The 23,527-nt window shown below is 41.8% G+C and overlaps 1 protein-coding gene across 2 annotated transcripts in view; it reads right to left on the bottom strand.

Moving 5' to 3' along the window:
• agtr1b (angiotensin II receptor, type 1b) overlaps positions 1-22,826 on the bottom strand; it is a 28,264-nt gene extending 5,438 nt beyond the window's left edge. The window contains exons 1-3 of one of the 2 annotated variants that reach the window (XR_007182497.1): positions 22,349-22,826; positions 16,832-16,955; positions 11,085-11,739 (exon numbers count right to left, since the gene is read on the bottom strand). The gene's annotated coding sequence lies outside the window, so the exon portion shown is untranslated. Of the gene's footprint in view, positions 1-11,084; positions 11,740-16,831; positions 16,956-22,348 lie in introns of those variants that run through there. The other variant, XM_048174835.1, reaches the window with a different exon arrangement.
• Between the last annotated feature and the right edge of the window lie 701 nt (positions 22,827-23,527).

The following is a 23,527-nucleotide window of genomic DNA, read 5'->3' as shown; positions in this document are numbered from 1 at the left end:
TTTAAATGCATTTTAATTTCGATGTCTGGAATCTACAACATCCCATATGTCAATATATCATATGTTGTGTGTATAATAACATGTTCACGGGTAATTAATAATTATTAAACATAAAAACTAAGCTTAAAACTAAAGCTTACGGCAGGTATACAAACTTCCTTCAATTTAATTTCAAATTACAATTCTGTTTCCTGTTTCTCACCTCAGTTCAAATTCAGGAACTAAACGGGAATTTAGATCTTTATCAATTCTGAAAGATGCACAACACTGTCATTAAAAAAATAAAAAATAAAATAAAATCACAATCATCACTCTGCAGGTGTCCATACTATTCTTCATTTACATTCCTCGCATTTTAGAGCCGTTTCATTTATTTGTCAAGTGAACGTGGGTTTCTTTGGTTTCACAGGCGAGACACTTTAAAAAGCATGAATTCTTCTGTAAAAGCACCCGCCATATCAGTTGCAGATGTGGAGTTCATTGTTGAAGAAGGAGCACAATGTCGCGGTGCCAAGGGTAACAGGATAATGAAATATCACCCCTGCATTTCTCCTCCTCAGGCCTGCTGCAATAAAGCAGTTCCGCACATGTCACCATTTGATTTAGTCCTGTTTTCTTTTTTAAATGAGTGTAACAGTAGGCGGCTGTAAAGTTGACTGTTCAGGGAACACAGAAACTAAATGTGCAAGATTAGACCACTTTTAGTCGTGCATTGTGTTTTCATGCTGTTTCTATGGATTCAATGCAATAATAGCAACAAATACGTCTGTAAACACAAGACCACAACTGATTTTGTGAACACACAGCACCAGATTAACTACTCTTAAACTAGATAATTACTCTCAATTGCTCCTCCCTGACAGCAATTACATTAAATGAAGAGCAAATGGAAACTTTAAATGGAGACCGTTAAAGGCAGAAATTGCCTTTACATTAGTTTGCCAAATGCCATTAAATAGCAGAAAAAAATAAAAATGGTGTATTTCCACCATTTACTGGACTAGAATGTGAAACGCTAGATGGTGTACAGGAGAGCAATGGTGTTTACCAAATTGACTGTACAGCTGCAAATATAGAGGTTTGTTTTTGTTTTTTTGTTTTTTTTGATCAGAGTAGGGTAATATTTAGCAAGCTACATGTTCTTTTTGCTGGCACTCTTGGGTGCTTTAAAGGCACACTATGTAAAATTTTCTGCTGCTTGAGGTCAACGTGATCTCATGAGAATACGTGTGTATTCTTACGTTAAGTGTGGTTCTACCACACGTACATTTACTTCCGTTTTCATACACACAAAAACGTACAACACTATGTATAGCACTAAAACGTACAAATACTTACGTATTAACAGCAATAAAAACGTAAATCATCTAACGTAAAGTGTTTATGTCTATGAATTCCCATGTATAAAATCGTGGCTTTAATGATTTAAATCTGTTGTATTCAATTGTCATATCATTGTTTTTAGTTGAATTTATTGAAAGCAGGTTACTCATCTACTTAATCGCAACGTGTTAAATCATGCTAACATAATGCTAAATCAGGTTAGCAACATGCCTGCAACGTGGTAAATTATGCTAGCAAAATGCTAAATCATGCTAGCAACATGTTAGCAACGTGCTAAATCATGCTAGCAAAACATGCTAATTCATGCTAGCAACCAAATGCCAGCAACGTGTTAAATCATGCTAACAAAATGTAAAATTGTGCTAGCAATGTGCTAAATAATGCTAGCAACATGCTAGTAATGTGTTAAATCATGCTAGCAAATGCTAGCAATGTGTTAAATCATGCTAGCAACATGCTAAATCATGCTAGCAACGTGTTAAATCATGCTAGCAAAATGCTAGCAATGTGTTAAATCATACTAGCAACATGCTAGTAATGTGTTAAATAATGCTAGCAACATGCTAGCAATGTGTTAATTCATGTTAGCAAACATGATAAAATCATGATAGCAAAATGTTATATCATGGTAGCAACATGCTAAATCAATGTTAACAACATGCTAAATCATGCTAGCCAACGTGTTAAATCATGCTAGCAACATGCTAGCAACGTGTTAAATCATGCTAACAAAATGTAAAATTGTGCTAGCAATGTGCTAAATTATGCTAGCAACATGTTAAATCATGCTAGCAAAACATGCTAGTAATGTGTTAAATCATGCTAGCAAATGCTAGCAATGTGTTAAATCATGCTAGCAACATGATAAATCATGATAGCAAAATGTTAAATCATGGTAGCAACATATGCTAAATCATGCTAGCAAAATGCTAAATCATGCTAGCAACGTGTTAAATCATGCTAGCAAAAGGCTAGCAATGTGTTAAATCATGCTACCAACATACTAGCAATGTGTTAAATCATGCTAGCAAACATGATAAATCATGATAGCAACATGCTAGCAATGTGTTAAATCATGCCAGCAAAAATGCTAAATCATGCTAGCAAAATGCTAGCAACGTGTTAAATCATGTTAGCAAACATGCTAAATCATGTTAAATCTATCTATCTATCTATCTATCTATGCTAATTCATGCTAGCAACCAAATGCCAGCAACGTGTTAAATCATGCTAGCAACGTGTTAAATCATGCTAGCAACATGCTAGTAATGTGTTAAATAATGCTAGCAACATGCTAGCAATGTGTTAAATCATGTTAACAACATGCTAAATCATGCTAGCCAACGTGTTAAATCATGCTAGCAAAATGCTAGCAATGTGTTAAATAATGCTAGCAACATGCTAGCAATGTGTTAAATCATGCTAGCAACATGCTAGCAATGTGTTAAACCATGCTAGCAAAATGCTAAATCATGTTAAATCTATCTCTATCTATCTATCTATCTATCTATCTATCTATCTATCTATCTATCTATCTATCTATCTATCTATCTATCTATCTATCTATCTATCTATCTATCTATCTATCTAAACTCATTCAAACTCATAAACTCATCTAACTAACAAAACTACTAAACTAAAACGGAAACTTTCAAACTGAAACTTTTAAAACTCTTAAAACTACTTCAAACTTTCTGGACCGGCTTTTTCAAGCCAACTTAAAGTTTGTCTCGACAAACTTTTTTCATCTAGTTACGTCAGTATTGTACATTTTAGCACCTTTCAAAACATACAAAAATGTACATTTTGTCTCTTTGAAAGTTAATAACTACGTATTAACAATGAGACCAGGGCAGCGTTTCCCAAAAGCATCGTAAGCTTAAGTTGATCGTAGCTCCATTGAAACCAATGGAGCTACGATCAACTTAGGCTTACGGTGCTTTTGGGAAATGCTGCCCAGGCTGTTGAGGTCGCTTATTCAAAACAAAGGCGTAGCTTGATGACACCTTGATTTCGCTGAATCATGGGAGGTGTTGTCTTCATGTCTACAGCCGGCGGAAAATAATCTGGACGGGGGTTAGGCAGAAATCATGTTCATGGATAAGATTATTAAAGGGATAGTTCACCCAAAAATGAAAATGTGATGTTTATCTGCTTACCCCCAGGGCATCCAAGATGTAGGTGACTTTGTTTCTTCAGTAGAACACAAATGATGATTTTTAACCCCAACTGTTGCACTCTGTCAGTCCTATAATGCGTGTCAAAGGTAAAAAAAAATCTATGATAGTAAAAAAAAACATGCACAGACAAATCCAAATTAAACCCTGAGGCTCGTGACGACACATTGATGTCCTAAGACACGAAACGATCCCTTTGTGCGAGAAAATGAACAGTATTTATATCATTTTTATCTCTAATACACCACTATGTCCAACTGCCTTGAGTGCGCGCACGGCATCCGGTGCGTGAGGTGTGTACGCGCTCTGCCGTAGTTTACCCTGTTGTGGGCGTGGCCTTGAGACAACGCACAGACGAATGGAACTGAAAATATTAGTGCTCAAATCGAACCAGTTTAATGGATTATTTTGAAACGGCAATGAAGATTCAATCTTAAGCATTAACTGCAACAGTTGACATTTTCAAAACAATGAATATATTGTATAATATGATAAATCGTCTGTGCTGTTTTGCCCGATTGATTACAGACACAGCAAACAATCAGCAAATAACCCCTGCTCGTCTAAGCTAGTACAGAATATTACTATCTGATGTCTTTATATTTTATTTATTTATTTTTTTATTTCATTTGTGAGGTTTTCAATTTCATTTGAATATTTTGGTTAGTAGCCTGTATCTTATTGCCATTCGGTGACAGCAGAGTGTTAACAACAATGCCTGAAATAAACATCTGTGCCCTAATAAAATGTGTGTATATATATATATATATATATATATATATATATATATATATATATATATATATATATATATATATATATATATATATATATATATATATATATATGTGATTATTTGTGTAATTCTTAATTTATTTTATAGCCAGTGTTTCCCAGCCTCCACAGCCACGTCAGTAAGGCTCAAACTTCCTTTATCAACACCAAACCACACATTTTTCCTGTTTTCTCATATTATACTGGATATTATGTAAAATTGTAATTAAATTAACACAATTGCACATTTACTTGTATCGGTCACATTTTTTTTTTTTTTTTTTTTTTTTTTAAACTTTAACAAAGTAACATCAAAATCTTTCCACACCTATTTGGAAATCACTAGTCTCCAAGTACTAATCGATTATAATAGATTAAAGGTATAGTCCATCCAAAAATGAACATTTTGTTATCATTTACTCACCCGTTCGAAACCAGTATGTTTTCATTTGTGAAGAAGACATTTTGAAAAACATTGGGAACCAGTAAAACTAATTTTGGTGCCTATTGACTTCCAATGTATGAAAAAAACACTGATACGTTTTTCAAAATATGTCCAATGAAAAAATTAGTCATACAACTTTGAAATAAGATGAGGGCATCAGAATTTTTATTTTTAATGAACTAACCCCTTTAACATGGACCCTCAAAAGAGCACATCCTGTTCCCTTTCAGTCGGTCACGTTCGACGTACGTCAGTAGTGACCGACGAATTGGGATATCGCTTAGAGAGCCCTATCATCTTCGTGTAAACTAAAACAAGCCAATGGAATTGGCGTGCGATATTTGCATAATGCGCACCGCCCCCGACAGGTGTATATAAATAGGAAGCGGATGCAATCGCACTCTGTCTTTCGCTTCGGAGCCATTCACTGGTGTCCTGTTTGAAGACTCCTTTCTTCGTTTGTTTCTGAATTAAAACATTGCCTCAAGAAGAGGGTTACAGCGAGCTTCAGTGCTGGTGAAGAGGGCACGTTCAGCGAGGTCGCGAGTGTCCGAGGAGCTGAGCTATAAGCTCTAAAACTGCTGTTTTCACAGCAACACAAAGAGTGTGTGTGTGAGCGATTTGGGCCGGTTCCTCGGTGTGTCAGGGAGTGGTGTACCTGACACATCGCGTCGCTCCCTGGGTGCTTCAGCACGAGTGAGTTGACTTCCCCTTCTAAAAGAGCTTTACAGACGAACCCTGACAGTATGTCATTTCGTCTGTGCGTTACTGGGTGCGGTCGTTCCCTGGTCCCTGCTGATGGGCACAATCGCTGCATCTCGTGTTTGGGCGTTCAGCACGCTGAGGCAGCTTTTGTGGATGGTTCATGTTCCCATTGCGGGAACATGACCATCGCGGTGCTGAGGTCGAGGCTCTCCTTCCTGAAGTCTCAGGAAGCGGGAGTCCCCTCTCCTATGCCGCGTACGACCGTTTTTTCCGGCCCTGGGAACCGGAAGGACGGTACGGCGCTGTATAGGGAGGGCGGCCTGAGGATAACGGTCAGGGCTCCCCCGCCGAGCGGAAACGCTCCTCGGGCCCCTGCCCCCTCGCCAGCACCGCAACCCATCTTTCGCCCGTTGGTTTCCGCTGGGCCCTCTTCGGACTGTCCAGCCGTTACCTTCGGTGCGCCGGCGGAGGATCAGATGTCGGTCGCTGCGTCGGAAGGCGAGTTTGAGAATTCGGGGAGGAAGATCCGGACGCGCTGCCGCCCTCCGGGACGGTAGCGGTGGCCGAGTCGGATCCCGAACTCTCGGCTGTGCTCTCTCGGGCAGCCTTGTGCGTCGGGCTCGAGTGGAACCCTCCACCCTGTCCCGGCCCATCTCGGCTGGATGATTGGTACTTGGGGGGGGTCGCGCTGGGCAGCCCCAGCGTCCCGCCCCAATGCCTTTCTTCCCGGAGGTGCATGATGAGGTGACCAGGTCTTGGCAGACACCGTATAGTGCCCGTACCAGGCCTGGCCCCCCGTCCGCCTTCACCTCCCTGGACGGCGGGGTAGCCAGGGGGTACGCGAGGATCCCGCCAGTCGAGCGGTCTGTTGCGATGCAGTTGTGTCCAACAGCCACCGGCTGGCGTGGTGAGCCGCGTCTCCCGTCCCGGGCCTGTAAGTTCTCAGCCGGTCTGACTGAGAAAGCTTACAGTTCCTGTGGGCAGGCTGCCTCCGCCCTGCACGCGATGGCCCTCTTGCAGGTTCACCAAGCAAAGGCGCTGTCGGAGATGCCCCAGGAAGGTCCTGACCAACAGCTGCTGGGGGAGCTGCGCGCTGCCACTGACCTTGCCCTCCGGGCAACGAAGGTGACAGCACGCGCTGTTGGTCACGCGATGTCTACCTTGGTAGTCCAGCAGCGCCACCTCTGGCTGACCCTCGCGGACATGCGGGATGCCGACAAGCAGCGGTTCCTAAATTCCCCCGTGTCCCCGGTCGGCCTATTCGGCGACGCGGTGGAGAGCTTCGCCCAACAGTTCTCCGCTGCACAGAAGCAGGCTGAGGCTATCAGTCACGTCATGCCACGGCGGTCCGCTGCTGCCTCCACCCAGCCGCCCGTGGCTCAGCCTCAGCCCGCTCGTCGCCGAGGGCGCCCGCCTGCATCGTCCTCCGCCCCTGCTAAGACGGCAAAGCAGCAGCCTACACCAGCCAGACAGCAGGGTGCCGGTCGCGGGCGTGGTGCCCAGCCCGTCTCCGCTAAGCCCGGTGGTAAACGCAAGAGCAAGACACGGCACTGAGACGGGCAACCTGGAGGGGAAGGATCTTGCTCTTCGGGAGAGTTTTCCACCATCTCTCCCACCCCCGGAGGAGGGCCGGGGGGAATTTGTGTTTGTCTGTCCACCGCCGCTGGCTCTCCGGAGTCCAGCGGTACCCACTTTTTCACAAAAAGAGCAGTTTCCTCAAACTCCAGGTCACAACAAGGGGTGTCTGCCAGTGTGCCAGGCTCCGCCTCGCCGCTGACAGCTCCCTCCCCATTCGCCAGCAGGTGGCAGTGTGTTGGTGCAGACCGTGCCCCGTGCGCTGTCTCCCATGCACACTGCTGCCTCGCAGAGTCCGACCCCACTCCGGGCCGCCCCCAAGCCGTCCGGGTCGGGTCCCTCTCTGCCTTGCTGCCCCACCCCCGGTGCGTCTGTGGTGCCTTTGGTCCCGCTGGCTCAGTGTCTGGAAGCGTGGATCACGCTCCCCAGCCTGTCCAGTTGGCTCATTCGTACTATCAGACTCGGCTATGCGATTCAGTTCGCCCGGCGTCCCCCGGTCTTCAGGGCTGTCCACTTCACTCAGGTGTCGTTGGACAATGCACCTGTTCTCCGGGCGGAGATTGCTGTCCTCCTGGCGAAGGATACAATCGAGCCGGTCCCTCCAGCCGATATGAAGTCGGGGTTCTACAGCCCCTGCTTCATTGTACCGAGAAAGGGCGGTGGGCTACGGCCAATCCTGGACCGTCCCCAGGATTGGTTTGCAGCAATGGACCTGAAGGACGCGTGCTTTCATGCCTCGATTCTGCCTCGACACAGACCCTTCCTAGGTCGGTCTGCGTTCGAGGGTCGGGCATGTCAGTACAAAGTCCTACCCGACATGGTTGTAGCTCCCAGCCGGTTGGGTCTTCAGGTCAACTGGGACAAGAGCAAACTCGCCCCCGGGCAGAGGATCTCTTGTCTCGGTCTCGAGCTAGACTCGGTCGCACGGACTGCGCGTCTCACCGAGGCGCGCGTCCAGTTGGTGTTGAACTGCCTGAGCTCGCTCAAGCGCAGGACAGCGGCTCCACTGAAAGATTTTCAGAGGCTCCTGGGGCATATGGCATCTGCAGCCGCGGTAACGCTGCTCGGATTGCTTCATATGAGACCGCTTCAACACTGGCTCCGCGGCCGGGTCCCGAGATGGGCGTGGCAGTGCGGCACGCTCTGTGTCCCCGTGACACCGAGCTGCCGTCGCACCCTTGTCCGGTGGTCGGACCCTTCGTTCCTGCGGGCCGGAGTACCCCTCGAACGAGTGTCCAGGCACGCTGTGGTCTCCACAGATGCCTCTGCCACGGGATAGGGGGCCACGTACAACGGGCAGGCAGTGACAGGTCTTTGGACGGGGCCTCAGCTGCATTGGCATATCAATTGCCTCGAGTTGCTAGCGGTTCGTCTTGCGCTGGCCCGCTTCAAGAAGCTGTTGTCAGGCAAGCACGTTCTAGTCCGCTCACACAGCACTGCGGCCGTTGCGTACATCGACCGTCAAGGTGGTCTACGCTTCCGTCGCATGTCGCAACTCGCCCGCCATCTCTTGTTGTGGAGTCAGAAGGTTCTGAGGTCCCTTCGGGCCACTCGTGTCTCAGGTGTGCTCAACCGTGCAGCCGACGAGCTGTCACGGCAGCATCTACTTGCGGGCGAGTGGCGGCTCCACCCCCAGGCGGTCCAGCTGATTTGGCAGCGTTTCGGCGAGGCCCAGGTAGTCCTGTTTGCCTCCCCGGAAACTGCCCTCTGCCAGTGGTTTTATTCCCTGTCCGGCGGCACGCTCGGCACGGATGCCCTGGCACACAGCTGGCCCCCGGGTCTGCGCAAACATGCGTCTCCCCCAGTGAGCCTTCTCGCACAACTCATGTGCAAGGTCAGGGAGGACGGGGAGCAGGTTCTGTTAGTGGCTCCGTACTGGCCCACTCGGACCTGGTTCTCAGACCTCATTCTCCTCGCGACAGCATCTCCCTGGCCGATTCCTCTGAGGAAGGACCCCCTGACTCAGAGACGGGGCACCCTGTGGCACCCGCGTCCCGATCTGTGGAACCTCCACGTGTGGTCCCTGGACGGGATGCGGAGGTTCTGAGTGATCTCCCGCAAGCGGTTGTAGACACCATCACTTCCGCTAGAGCTCCTTCCACTAGGAATCTCTATGCGTTGAAGTGGAACCTGTTCGTCGAATGGTGCGCCTCTCGCCGAGAGGACCCCCGATCATGTTCGGTCGGATCCGTGCTTTCCTTTCTGCAAGATGGGTTGGAGCGAAGGCTGTCTCCCTCCACCCTCAAGGTGTATGTTGCCGCTATTGCCGCACATCACCATGCAGTTGAGGGTAAGTCCCTGGGGAGACACGATCTGATCGTCAGATTCCTGAGGGGAGCCAGGAGATTAAATCCTCCTCGCCCTTCCTCCGTACCCTCTTGGGATTTGACCCTGGTTCTCACAGCTCTCCGGGGTCATCCCTTTGAGCCTTTGCAATCAGTCGATCCTGAAACTAATGTCTCTTAAGACGGTTCTTCTGGTTGCATTGGCTTCCCTGAAGAGGGTAGGGGATCTGCATGCATTTTCGGTCGACGAAACGTGCCTAGAATTCGGGCCCGGTGATTCTCACGTCATCCTGAGACCCCGGCCTGGATACGTGCCCAAGGTTCCTACCACTCCCTTCAGAGATCAGGTAGTGAACCTGCAAGCGCTGCCCTCGGAGGAGGCAGACCCAGCCCTAGCTTTGCTCTGTCCCGTCCGCGCTCTGCGCGTTTACGTGGATAGAACGCGAAGCTTCAGGACCTCAGATCAGCTCTTCATCTGTTACGGAGGCCAGCAGAAGGGAAAGGCTGTCTCCAAGCAGAGGATGGCCCACTGGATAGTGGATGCCATCGCCTTGGCGTATGAATCCCAGGTGTGCCTTGCCCGCTCGGGTTGAGAGCCCACTCCACCAGAGGGGTGGCCTCTTCCTGGGCGCTGGCTCATGGCGCCTCGCTGACAGATATTTGTAGAGCTGCGGGCTGGGCGACACCCAACACGTTCGCTAGGTTTTATAGCCTACGTGTAGAGCCGGTATCTTCACGTGTACTCGCATCCACTAGTCGGTAGACGTGTTGTACCCACTCTAAGTGTCGGCTTGCAATGCCATTCCCGCCACTGGCCGGATACGTGCATACTTCTCTCCAGTCGTGTTCCCCGCTTGGCGAACCCTGTCGAGCTCCTCCGCCTCCCCCTTCGGCTCGGACATTGCGGAGTGTCTGATGCCAGGCCTACATCCGTCGCTGACGCTGTCTGTTGGCTGGGGCCCATATGTCGTGACCCCTCTACGTGAGCGGTCCCATATGTGTATTTTCCACGGTTTAAAACTCCCTACGGGCCGAGTCCGTGTCTTTCCCTTAGCAGAGCCAGCTCTGCTGTCACCTGTCAGATGAGTCTCCCCCTAACCAGGTGGAGCCATCCCAGGGACTCCATATGCGTACTGCCCCCCGGGTCCAGTCCATATGTGTGTATTTCCCACGTAAACTCCTCCCCCATTGGGTAGGTAGTGGTCTCCGCAGCGTCCCTTACGGGTTCGCTTCCCCAGTGTAGTCTAGTTTACTTAGTGGGTATTGGTTAGACAGCAGTAGACTCTCTCGGTGTAAGCTCGCCCCCTTCACCGCCAGCCGGTGCTATGGGCGGCTGAGCTTGCGCTGGGCACTGGAAGGGGTTTCGTAACTGTGGCGCTTTAGTTGGGATCCCAATTCGTCGGTCACTACTGACGTACGTCGAACGTGACCGACTGAAAGGGAACGTCTCGGTTACGTATGTAACCCTCGTTCCCTGAAGGAGGGAATGGAGACGTACGTCCCGTCGCCACAGTTTCTGTACCCTCGCTGTAGTGCGGACACCAGTTGTCTCCTCAGCGAAAAACAGAGTGCGATTGCATCCGCTTCCTATTTATATACACCTGTCGGGGGCGGTGCGCATTATGCAAATATCGCACGCCAATTCCATTGGCTTGTTTTAGTTTACACGAAGATGATAGGGCTCTCTAAGCGATATCCCAATTCGTCGGTCACTACTGACGTACGTCTCCGTTCCCTCCTTCAGGGAACGAGGGTTACATACGTAACCGAGACGTTTTCATTAACAAAAACAGGTTGTATTTAGTTAAGAGTAAAATACCATTTAGAGAAATAATACATATTATATTACTAATTATTTCTTACACACACACACATATATATTTATATAAAGCATACATTGTGTCTGTTCTTTGACCATATGTTGCACTGGAAAACAACTTACTTTCAGGTCATGTGTTTTATAATGGTAAGTGAAATCATCCAAAATTTAATAATCCATAATGTTGTGTTATTATTCAAAAGTATTTCTTCTCATTTTACAATTCTACCATTTCTGATCTCTTTAACATTAGGGCAGGGATTCCCAAACGTTTTTGTTAGCCAAACTCTGTTGAACTAAAATATTTACTTGAAGTCCCGCTGAGATTAATAAAAGTTAGTATTTCAATAATTCAACAACACTTTCATGTTCATTGTTCTCTGATGTTGGTTAATGTGACGTGCATGTAAACAGATTAAATAGGCCTGTGTCATCGTTTTTAGTGTTTTATTTGGATTGTTTTTATATGCTTTTCATCAACTCTAACAAAGCAAAATTAAGTGAATGTCTGGTGTCTGAGATGATTAAAACAGGGCCTTGGCACTCAATGAGAACAGCCTCCATGTCTGTCCAGATCACACACTGCCAGAGCTACCAGTGACTTCAGCACTCAATCTGAAACAGACAGTAACTTTACATGATGATGATATGCATCACAAAAGCAAAATGAAGCTTCTGAAAAACAATAGAATAATATTCTTGAGGTAACTGCTGGCCCATATAAGAAAGACTGGGCCATCAGAACAATGCATTAAAGGCTTATGCTCTGTATTATATAATAAACTACAAATTGCAATGTTTATGATTACTACAAGATTAATAAAACATTCTCCTCAGGTATTATGTAGTTAAAGGATTAGTTCACTTTCAAATTAAAATGTTCCTGATAATTTACTCACCCCCATGTCATCCAAGATGTTCATGTCTTTCTTTCTTCAGTTGAAAAGAAATGAAGGTTTTTGATGAAAACTTTCCAGGATTATTCTCCTTATAGTGGACTTCAATGGATCCAAACGGTTGAAGGTCAAAATTACAGTTTCAGTGCAGCTTCAAAGGGCTTTAAACGATACCAGACGAGGAATAAGAGTCTTATCTAGAGAAACGATTGGTCATTTTCGAAAAAAAATACAACTGTATATGCTTTATAAAGACATACAGTATTGCAGTATCGCCTTGCACGTGCTTCTGCTTCCCGCATCTTTAAAAGCTTACACCATATGTCCTACGCCTTCCCTATTCTACTTACGGAAAAAAAATGAAACTGACGCTGCGTTCGTTCAGTAAGTTGAATAGGGAAGGTGTAGGACATACAGCGTAACCGTTTTGAAGAATGTGGAAAGTGGAAGCACTCGCAAGCCTATAATTTGTGTTTATAAAGCATAAACAGTTGTATTTTTTTTGAAAATGACAGATCGTTTCGCTAGATAAGACTCTTATTCCTCGTCTGGTGTCATTTAAAGCCCTTTGAAGCTGCACTGAAACTGTCATTTTGACCTTCAACCATTTGGTGCCCATTGAAGTCCATTATAAGGAGAATAATCCTGGAATGTTTTCATCAAAATCCTTAATTTCTTTTCAACTGAAGAAAGAAGGACATGAACATCTTGGATGACAAGTGAACTAATCCTTTAAACCATCAGCTCTGCCTAGTTTTTCCACATCCAACTGAGGTATGTGAACAAGATCTTTATATGCGTCCTTTTTATTTGTAAAGCTGCCCTCACGAAAAGTAACAAAATAAAATGAAGTTTTGATGTAATAAAAAAACATGTTTTTTAGTGGTTTAATTTCCATTTATATAACAACTGTTGTACTACAGGCATATAAACTACAGCAGAGCGCGTACACACCTCACGCACCGGATGCCGTGCGCGCGCTCAAGGGGAAAGTTGGACATAGTGGTGTATTAGAGGTAAAAAAATAAATACTGTTCGGTTTCTCGCACAACCCGATCATTTCGTGTCTTAGGACATCAATGTGTCCTCATGAGCCTCAGGGTTAAATTTGGATTTGTCTGTGCATGTTTTACTCCCATAGATTTTGTTACCATTGACATGCATTATACGCCTGACAGAGTGCAACGGTTGGAGTTAAAAACCATAATTTGTGTTCTACTGAAGAAACAAAGTCACCTACATCTTGGATGCCCTGGGGGTAAGCAGATAAACATCAAATTTTAATTTTTGGGTGAACTATCCCTTTAACATTTCTGTAGAATGAAGCAGGGCTGAGCAGAAACAACGCAGCTGGAGTGATTGCTAATGAGAGACGAGCGCGCCACACGACTCGAGAGCAGTGGAACTTTTATTATTCCAAGCCAATGTTGATTCTTATTTTATTACGAGCTCTGTCGAGGTCTCTTTTTGCCAGCAGACTTTTCTCTGTTTGCATTTAAACCCAGAGGTTGAAATTTAGCTGATCCATGTCAACCTTTCTCACTCGTTGTGACGACTAACCTATGCTAATCCCACACCAGACACATGTCAAAGTAGCCAGAGCCACTTTTCTCTATTTACGGATATGCACGGGTGAGTGATGTATGTACACCATTTCCCACCGAAACCATCCAGTCAGGTCAAAAATATAAACACTTATGATAGGATTATCATTAGCTATGTTTCCATCCACCTATTTTTATGTGCATTTTGGGATATTGCATGAAAAAAAAAAAAAAACGCTGGATGGAAACGCTAAGATCCGCATAAAATTCTAAAAATGCACATAAATACGTATGCGCTCAAATGAAAACTTGCGCATAAACTGTGATGGAAACACTTTTACTGAATAAATTCCTTGATGCACATTAAAAAAGATGATGGGGCGGCATAACTGGACCAACCAGTGGACCGATCTCATTGCACAACATCTAATGCTGTTTTGGTCATTCTGTAATGCTTGAGCAAATCTGTCGTTAAAGTGGTTCAGTAAAGTTCCCTCCCAGAAGCTCCTCACATGATTGCATTCACAAACACCAGGTAACTGAATGCAAGATGACATGACAGCATTTATTGTGTTTCGTCTGAGGTGCATGTCATTTATTATATACGAAAACTATTATATACAGTGGCTTCTATTGCAGCAACATACATTTAGGACTATTAAAACCATTGTGACATCAAGCTCACACAAAAAAAAAAAATTTTTTTTTTTTTTTTTTTTTTTTTATGATGAGAATCTAATAAGAATCGTTGTGGTGAGGTATAATGTCTATTTAATTTTAAGCTTGATTTTGAGGTGAAATGTCACCTGGATATATTTTCATGAGATTCAACTATTGTTTGCTTGCCCTAACAACACAACTATCTATCAGGTACTCTGTTTAATCAGAAGTGTAGTGTGAGCGCCACCATCTGGAAGAGTGTTTGACTGGCCACTAAAATCATCACTGATCTAGTTAAAGATTCACTCAGTCTGCTCTTCTCTCACTTCGGAGAGGTACCACGTGGAAATTTACCTCATCAGCACAAGTGTGGCCACTAAAAAAACAATTATCTCTCCTCTCACGCTGGGACAGCAGAGACGTGGTTTATATATTTCTGTTGACTGGGCTTTTAAAGCAAACTGCTGTTTGGATTAACAGCAGATGGAATAACATGGACATCTGTCGGACATTTTGTTTAGCAGAGCACAAACGTTAGCCCAACACAGCAATAGCTTCTGTTATTGTGTTTAAGTTCTCATCAGATAGATGCAAGCTGCCACCATGGGAGTTCTGGACAACAAATATTAGTCAGCCTTAAGGCTGCAGCTCAATAAAACATTGGATTTGTCTCAAGAGATGTTAATGTTTTTAACAATGTGATATTACACAATCACTCTGTTCCAAAAGAGCTGCCTGCAGAGGGAGCATTTTAAGGCATCACAGGTGTGTTCCGAGACTGTTCTAAAAGTGTAATTATGCTGCCAAATTTGAAGGTAGAAATGGATCATTTGTAGAGGAGGCAATCCCAAAATGCACTGTGAACCCTTGTGAAAAAGAAGTGCACTAAGTTGAATATTAAAAGTATATTTAAAAAAAAAAAAAATATCCTGTAGATTAATGAAATAAAAGGCCACTTATGTGTACTTAAAGAGAGTAGCGTGCACTTTTATGATTGTTTCTTAAAAAGTGCACTCTAGTATTTGATGTGTTACTAGCATACTAAAGCACATGTAAAGTACTTGGATTATAATTTTAACTGTAGTGTTATTTGATATTACATTTAGAGTTAAGATATTTTAAATGTACTAAACTGCAACTTTATCATTACAAATGTGTAATTACAAATATATTTAAATCATGTTTTGTTTTGTTTGTTCCATAAATGCTTGTCAGTGCATTCTGCACTTTAACCATATTTCATAAGTCCTATTTAAAAGCACTCTGAAATTAAACAAATTGCTTTTAATATAAATTTAAATTATAATACATTTTCATTTAAATGCAATTAACATGCAGTTAATTTTCTGAAAACATTGCATTCAGTTTGCACAGAATATATATATATATATATATATATATATATATATATACACACAGGGAATCTGCGGGGCATTAAAAAGCATTAAAATTCATTAAATAGATTTTGCGAAAATTAAAGGATTAGTTCACTTTTAAATAAATTTTTCCTGATAATTTACTCACCCCATATCATCCAACACTCAAAAAAAAAGAATTGTTGGATTTACTTAAAAAATAAGTGTCAAGTGGTTCCACGCAACAATATTGAGTAATTTGTACAAAAAACTATTTAGTTGAATGAACAAAAGAAATTCAAGTAAAGCTGACAACATTTCTTTGAGTACATACAAATCATTTGAATGTCACTGTTACATAATATTTATATGTGCAGTTTACTTAATAATGTTATGTTGATTACGTAAGGTCAACTTTTTTTTTTTTTTTGTCCTACGCCTTCCCTATTCTACTTACTGAACGAATACGGTGACAGTTTCATTTTTTTTTCCGTAAGTTGAATAGGGAAGGCGTAGGACATACAGCGTAAGCTTTTTGAAGAATGCGGAAAGCAGAAGCACAAGACGATTATTTGTGTTTATAAAGCATATACAGTTGTATTTTTTTTTTGAAAATTACCGATTGTTTCGCTAGATAAGACCCTTATTCCTCGTCTGGTATCGTTTAAAGCCCTTTGAAGCTGCACTGAAACTGTAATTTTGACCTTCAACCGTCTGGAGGCCATTGAAGTCCATTATAAGGAGAATAATCCTGGAATGTTTTCATCAAAAACCTTCATTTCTATTCAACTGAAGAAAGAAACATGAACATCTTGGATGACATGGGGGTGAGTAAATTATCAGGATAATTTTATTTAAAAGTGGACTAATCCTTTAAGGTCTTAAATGGCATTTAAAAGCATTAAATTGTATTCCTATAGGCATTCAATTTTTTTAGATAGTTTTGAAGAAAAATAATACTACTAGTTTATATTGAATATAGCCTACATAATTTATAACTTTGATTTGCTGTTGTAAAATATGTACATTGGTGTGATACACACACGGAACCAGTTTGGTAATTGCCTCCGGCCAGTTCAAAATTGTCGTAATATCATTTTGGACAGCGGCGGGCTGTGACCTGGAAACGGAAGACTGCATCAGTGTTGCCAATTTAGCGACTTTTCAGACCCCTTTTACGATTTTTTTTCCATGCAAGAAAGCGCATTGTGACAAATATATTTGTTAACCTGATCTAGCTTCCGAGACCCACCGGAACTGCCGCACGAGCGCAAGATCTTGCTTCCCTCTCGCTGCCGCAGGCGCACCTCTCTCTGCGTCTGCTCTGTTCCGTGAGTGGATGAGAGGAGCAGTGCATTCAGTTGAGGCTGTGCGCTCTGTCAGAGAACAAATAAAATAGATACTATTGCTTCTAACCTGAGTGATCATTTTACGTGTACATATAACGTAAATCATAGCAACTGTCTTTATCTTATTTGTATTGTGATTTTGTCAGACAATGTCTCGATTATAAATCAGGATTTAGCGCTGGTTTAACATGTCAGGGCTCGACACTAATGCTTTTCAATTAGTCTGGGATAAGTGGATTTTTTGAATGGGCAAATGAAAGAGAATTTTATCTGCCCAGCCGAACAAGGACCTGATTAAAATACAATAAAATAAAATTCAATACAAAAAAAAAAAAAAAAAAAACGCGAGAATCATTTTATTACATTTAGTGTTAGTTGCGATCTATACTGGATCATAATAGGCTGTGTAATGTACTGATGATAACAAGGTTGCGCTGTTGAGGCTCGCACACCATCTTGAGGAGAAATGGAAACATGAGTGAAGCACACACAAAAAGAAACTCAGTTAAACTTACTGCGGTAAAAATTCAAAATGTGGAGTTTTTATAACTTGATACAGTTAAGCAATATCACACGGCCAAGACTGCTGTTTTCCTAAATAGGCTACCATCACGATTAAAAACATGACATTGATTTCATACAACAGTTCAGTTAACAAATATTTAATATTAAGTCACTTACATTTTAGAAGGAACATTGACTTTTTTTGTTCTATTTTAGCAGCGAAAATAGTTTCAAACAAAGATCACAGCAGAACCATAGCGTAGCAACACTCACCCTGCATCCAACGTGCATACTATCCAACCTAAATAGTATTGAATATTAATAATGTTACATACTATTTAGAATGGATAGATGTTCATTGAGATGCAAAAAAAAAAAAAATGCCTCATTCTTGAATGAATCAGCCATGGGAATGAATCGTTTCTCACTTATTAAGACGGTTTCTTGATGCCACCTATTGGTGGTTTAGTTTAATTTTTAAAAGTATAATTTCCCCTCACTTTCTTACAATCCCAAACATTATTTAATGAGTTGTATTTTTTTTTTTTTTTTTTTTTATTGTAAATGATTTAATTTGATTGGTAACCTATTTTTTCCATTAAATTTATTGATCGAATTTAAGAATTTAAAATGAAAGATGAATCATAAATCTATCACAAATATGGACAAAAATTCAGAAATTTGTAATTTATATTTACACTACAAAAAGAAATCCTATTTTTTTTTTTTTTCCGGACAAGCAACTGTTTTACTCGTACAAGTGAATGACAAGGCTTAATGTCGAGCCCTGTATGAAGTCTTAATGGGCCGCATTTCAGTCACCATTTCATATTGTCTGACAACAAAAACAGAAAAATATATAATGAAATAATTTTATTAGGAATTTGGCTGTATTAAAATATATTATGTGAGCAAAAAGGGTAGCAGCAGAGAAGCAAATAAAGTGCCGCATGACGTCATCTATCGACATTTAGCGACACACACACACACACATATACATATATATATATATATATATATATATATATATATATATATATATATATATATACAAACCCCATTCCAAAAAAGTTGGGACACTGTACAAATTGTGAATAAAAACAGAATGCAATGATGTGAAAGTTTAAAATTTCAATATTTTATTCAGAATACAACATAGATGACATATCAAATGTTTAAACTGAGAAAATGTATCATTTTAAGGGAAAAATAAGTTGATTTTAAATTTCATGGCATCAACACATCTCAAAAAAGTTGGGACAAGGCCATGTTTACCACTGTGTAGGCATCCCCTCTTCTTTTTATAACAGTCTCCAAACGTCTGGGGACTGAGGAGACAAGTTGCTCAAGTTTAGGGATAGGAATGTTGTCCCATTCTTGTGTAATACAGGCTTCTAGTTGCTCAACTGTCTTAGGTCTTCTTTGTTGCATCTTCCTCTTTATAATGTGCCAAATGTTTTCTATGGGTGAAAGATCTGGACTGCAGGCTGGCCATTTCAGTACCCGGATCCTTCTTCTACGCAGCCATGATGTTGTAATTGATGCAGTATGTGGTCTGGCACTGTCATGTTGGAAAATGCAAGGTCTTCCCTGAAAGAGACTACGTCTGGATGGGAGCATATGTTGTTCTATAACTTGGATATACCTTTCAGCATTGATGGTTCCTTTCCAGATGTGTAAGCTGCCCATGCCACACGCACTCATGCAACCCCATACCATCAGAGATGCAGGCTTCTGAACTGAGCGCTGATAACAACTTGGGTTGTCCTTGTCCTCTTTAGTCCGGATGACATGGCGTCCCAGTTTTCCAAAAAGGACTTCAAATTTTGATTCGTCTGACCACAGAACAGTTTTCCACTTTGCCATTTTAAACGAGCCTTGGCCCAGAGAAAACGCCTGCGCTTCTGGATCATGTTTAGATATGGCTTCTTTTTTGACCTATAGAGTTTTAGTCGGCAACGGCGAATGGCACGGTGGATTGTGTTCACCGACAATGTTTTCTGGAAGTATTCCTGAGCCCATGTTGTGATTTCCATTACAGTAGCATTCCTGTATGTGATGCAGTGCCGTCTAAGGGCCCGAAGATCACGGGCATCCAGTATGGTTTTCCGGCCTTGACCCTTACGCACAGAGATTGTTCCAGATTCTCTGAATCTTTGGATGATATTATGCACTGTAGATGATGATAACTTCAAACTCTTTGCAATTTTTCTCTGAGAAACTCCTTTCTGATATTGCTCCACTATTTTTGGCCGCAGCATTGGGGGAATTGGTGATCCTCTGCCCATCTTGACTTCTGAGAGACACTGCCACTCTGAGAGGCTCTTTTTATACCCAATCATGTTGCCAATTGACCTAATAAATTGCAAATTGGTTCTCCAGCTGTTCCTTATATGTACATTTAAATTTTCCCGGCCTCTTATTGCTACCTGTCCCAACTTTTTTGGAATGTGTAGCTCTCATGAAATCCAAAATGAGCCAATATTTGGCATGACATTTCAAAATGTCTCACTTTCAACATTTGATATGTTATCTATATTCTTCATAGTTTATGAGATTTGTAAATTATTGCATTCCTTTTTTATTCACAATTTGTACAGTGTCCCAACTTTTTTGGAATCGGGTTTGTATATATACATGGCATTAAAAAGCATTAAATCAGATTTGATGAAACCTGCAGAAACCCTGAAAACTATAGTTTTAAAATAAATATGTGTAATAAGTAATAGAGTAATTTATCAATATCTGTTATCAAAGTCTGCATCCAAAATTGCATACTTCCCTATCATATAGTAGGAGAAAAAACATGTATGTCTGAATTCACAGTACTAATTAAAGTACCTGGATGACCTACTACTTCTAGCAAGATTCTGAAGTGTGCATACGATGGACACTTTACTATCCCAGAGGGTTGACTTGAATGGGGAAATTAACTTATTAACCTATTAACTTGATTGGGGAAAGAATAAAATCTTTCAAATAGTTTGTCACCAGCATCAGTTGCATCACTTCACTGCCATTCACAAATCCTCTCCCGTGGCCTCATGGGATAGTAAAGTGTCCATTGTATGCACACTTCAGTATCTTGGCAGACGTAGTAGGTCATTTTCATCTTCTGTTTAATGAATGTGAATTCATAGATACTACACTTTTCACATACTGTTTTTCGCCTGTGATATAGTAGGGAAGTGGGCATATTTGTATACAACTATTGGACTGTTAACCTAAGACTGGGACTTCCAGAGCAGACAGAAAGCAATGTGTGTGAGAGAGAGAGGGGCGGGATTGTAAAGGAGCCGGAACTTGAACTTGGGTCTCCAGCTCTCATTAAAAAAATGAATGAGTTCAGGTCACTTTGTTGCTGTCGAATGGCGCTCTGGTACTATTTTATGCCTTATTAATTAGCTTAGCAACATGCTAACCTATAACTCTATTGAAAGAAACTACACAGTCACCTGTCACTTTATACTAAGCATGCTCTTATTATTCACAGTGTACACTATATATTTCCCTGATCTATTTTTGCATTCATGTAGTTTGTTACAGTAAAGCAATATTATTTCAGTCAAGATCCTGTCTGTAAGTTACATTGTAGACAGTCATTTCCTTCCAACAACAAACAATATTTTGTTCCTGTGGCAAGGTAAATGTGTGTAATGGCGTCTTCTTAAATGAGCCATGCTATACTTTATAGAGTATGTGCAGCAAAATGAGAGCAACACACCATACTAAACAAAGTGCTATGTCTCTCATAACAGGCTTTTAGTAAAATAACTTCATTTAACTTCACATAACTCACTGGAACAGACAACAATAACAATAACTCCAATTACAATACAATTTCTTGATACCAATATTTAATTAGCAGATTTTTACATTTCCTAAAGAAAATATGAGTGGTGTTTGCTCATGCAAATCTGCTAGCATGTACTGGATGGTTGCCATTCTGAGAAGTTTTTAGTGCATTGCTATGGGGTTAGTAGGATGTTCTTGGTGGTTTCTAAGGTGTTGCTAGTCTGTTTGTAAGGTGTTTTAGGTGGTTGCTCGGCGGTTGCTAACTGGCCCAAGTCAAAAGGTCATTTTATCATCCACCAGGTGAAAAACGAGATCACAAATCATCTCAAAATCACAAATCTACAACAAGCTGCAAAGATTAAGGTATCATTCATGTCTGTTGCAGAAAGAAATAGGCACTTTCATTTATTTTTTTTTTATTTTTTTATTAATTAATACATTTTAAAGTTTAAGATTTAGGAGTGAGGGCAAACTCTAGGAGCAGTAAATGGACAAACCCAGAGGTTGGGTTAAATGTTTGCACAACGTGCTGGGCAGTTTTATTAAACTCAACTATTGTTTATTACTATATGGCTGGCTTAAAATGAACCCAAAATAGGTTGGAAATTAAAAATCAGACACATAATTACTAGAGGCAACAATAATAACCAAAATATGAACATTTATTAATAAGCAATTTAATAAATGTTTATTGTTTAATTATTATTCATTATTATCCATCAACTTATCATACATATTAATAAATGTTAATTTCCAAAATACTTTAGGTGCATTTTAAGCAAGCAATACAATATTTTTAAACAAGAGTTGAGTTAAAAGAAACTACCCAGCAGGTTGGGCAAACATTTAACCCAACCGCTGGGCTAAAACAACCCAATTGCTGGTTTTGTACAATTTCAACTCAATCACTACACCCACCAGAGTATAGTGATTCTTAGTTTAGCATTATAAATATTTAGAAATAAGTACAAAATACAGCATCTATTCTAAATAATGGTTTCAGATCTGAGCTGCATGTTTGTGAATTTCAAACACAATAATCAGGGTTAGCTTTCAGCGCATTTTGCTTGTTCATAATGACATTTAAATATAATTTATATATAAATCAGAAAGGGTCCTACCTGATGCAGTAGATAAGAAATCACAGTTTCAGAGTGTGAGCCAAACTGCGTGAACTGCAGACGAGTGCCCTATTACTGAACTACACGAACAAGACTAGTCAAAGCGCCTGACACTTACACACACATCAGCATGTACAAACACAATCCACCCCCCGCTGATGAAAACATGCCTCATGTCTGTATTTCCACAGAATGTGCTTGTTAAGACCACCACCCCCAGCATACACCCACACAACATTAATGCTCCTCCTATCTGAGTGGCACATCTCAAGCTCAGTGGTCAGTTATTTCACGCCGTCTTCCCATGCCATGAATTGTGCAAAGGCAAATCGTGACAACTCTAATTGGCCTCCCCCCGAGATATATTAATAGCACTGTCACCAACGTCACACATTTGAGATGAAGAGGAAATTGGTTGTCTCCTGTTCCTCTTCCATCCTTAAAGATCAAATGTGACTTTTTCCATTGCGGACTTCGCTGTCAGTCAAATAAAAATATGTACAAACACTGAACTGTGTGGCCGTTACGTCACTGGTTGAGCCCACTTGACGTACTCGGTGCACAAACTGGAGGGGTTGCTGCTTCAGAGGTCTGACATCTGAGACAGAGAAGGAAAACAAAGTAGGGAAGCAGAGGTCTGGATGTGTAGGTTGGAGCCGGCTGCACGTAGACATGAGAAAGAACATGGAGAACTTGTTTTTGAGAAAGCTTTATGAACTGACCTGTTAGGTCAGGTCACCTGATCCGTTTCTGCAATCGGTGGATGTTCTTTCATGATAGTTCAAATTCAGTTTACCTCTATGTTTGCGTGACCAGTGGGGGTAGGAAGCTCTGTGTGCTCTGATTTCAGATCAGTGAACCCAAAACCAACCTAACATTTTTTTAAGGGTCTTTTGGGCACACTGGAGCTTCTTGTGTGACTCTTCTGAAGTATTGCATTCATAGATTGCATTATTGCATTTGTAGATTCTTCCCAAGAATATTCTTATTTTATAATTTTATAATCACAGCAGTTTGTTCTTCATACCTCAGGGTAGAAGGACAAAACATAAAGTTTAAATAATCATTCTCCACTAGGGGAGTAAGAACTCCCCCCCCAAAAGTCATTATTCTCTCTCTCTCATATTGTTCCAAAACAAGTAAGACTTTTGTTTATCTTTGAAACATGAATGAAGAGAT

Source organism: Megalobrama amblycephala, linkage group LG22 (genome assembly GCF_018812025.1).
Source record: "Megalobrama amblycephala isolate DHTTF-2021 linkage group LG22, ASM1881202v1, whole genome shotgun sequence".
Taxonomy (NCBI): Eukaryota; Metazoa; Chordata; class Actinopteri; order Cypriniformes; family Xenocyprididae; genus Megalobrama; species Megalobrama amblycephala.
Note: the sequence above shows the minus strand (reverse complement) of the source record. Positions and strands in the feature narration are given on the sequence as shown.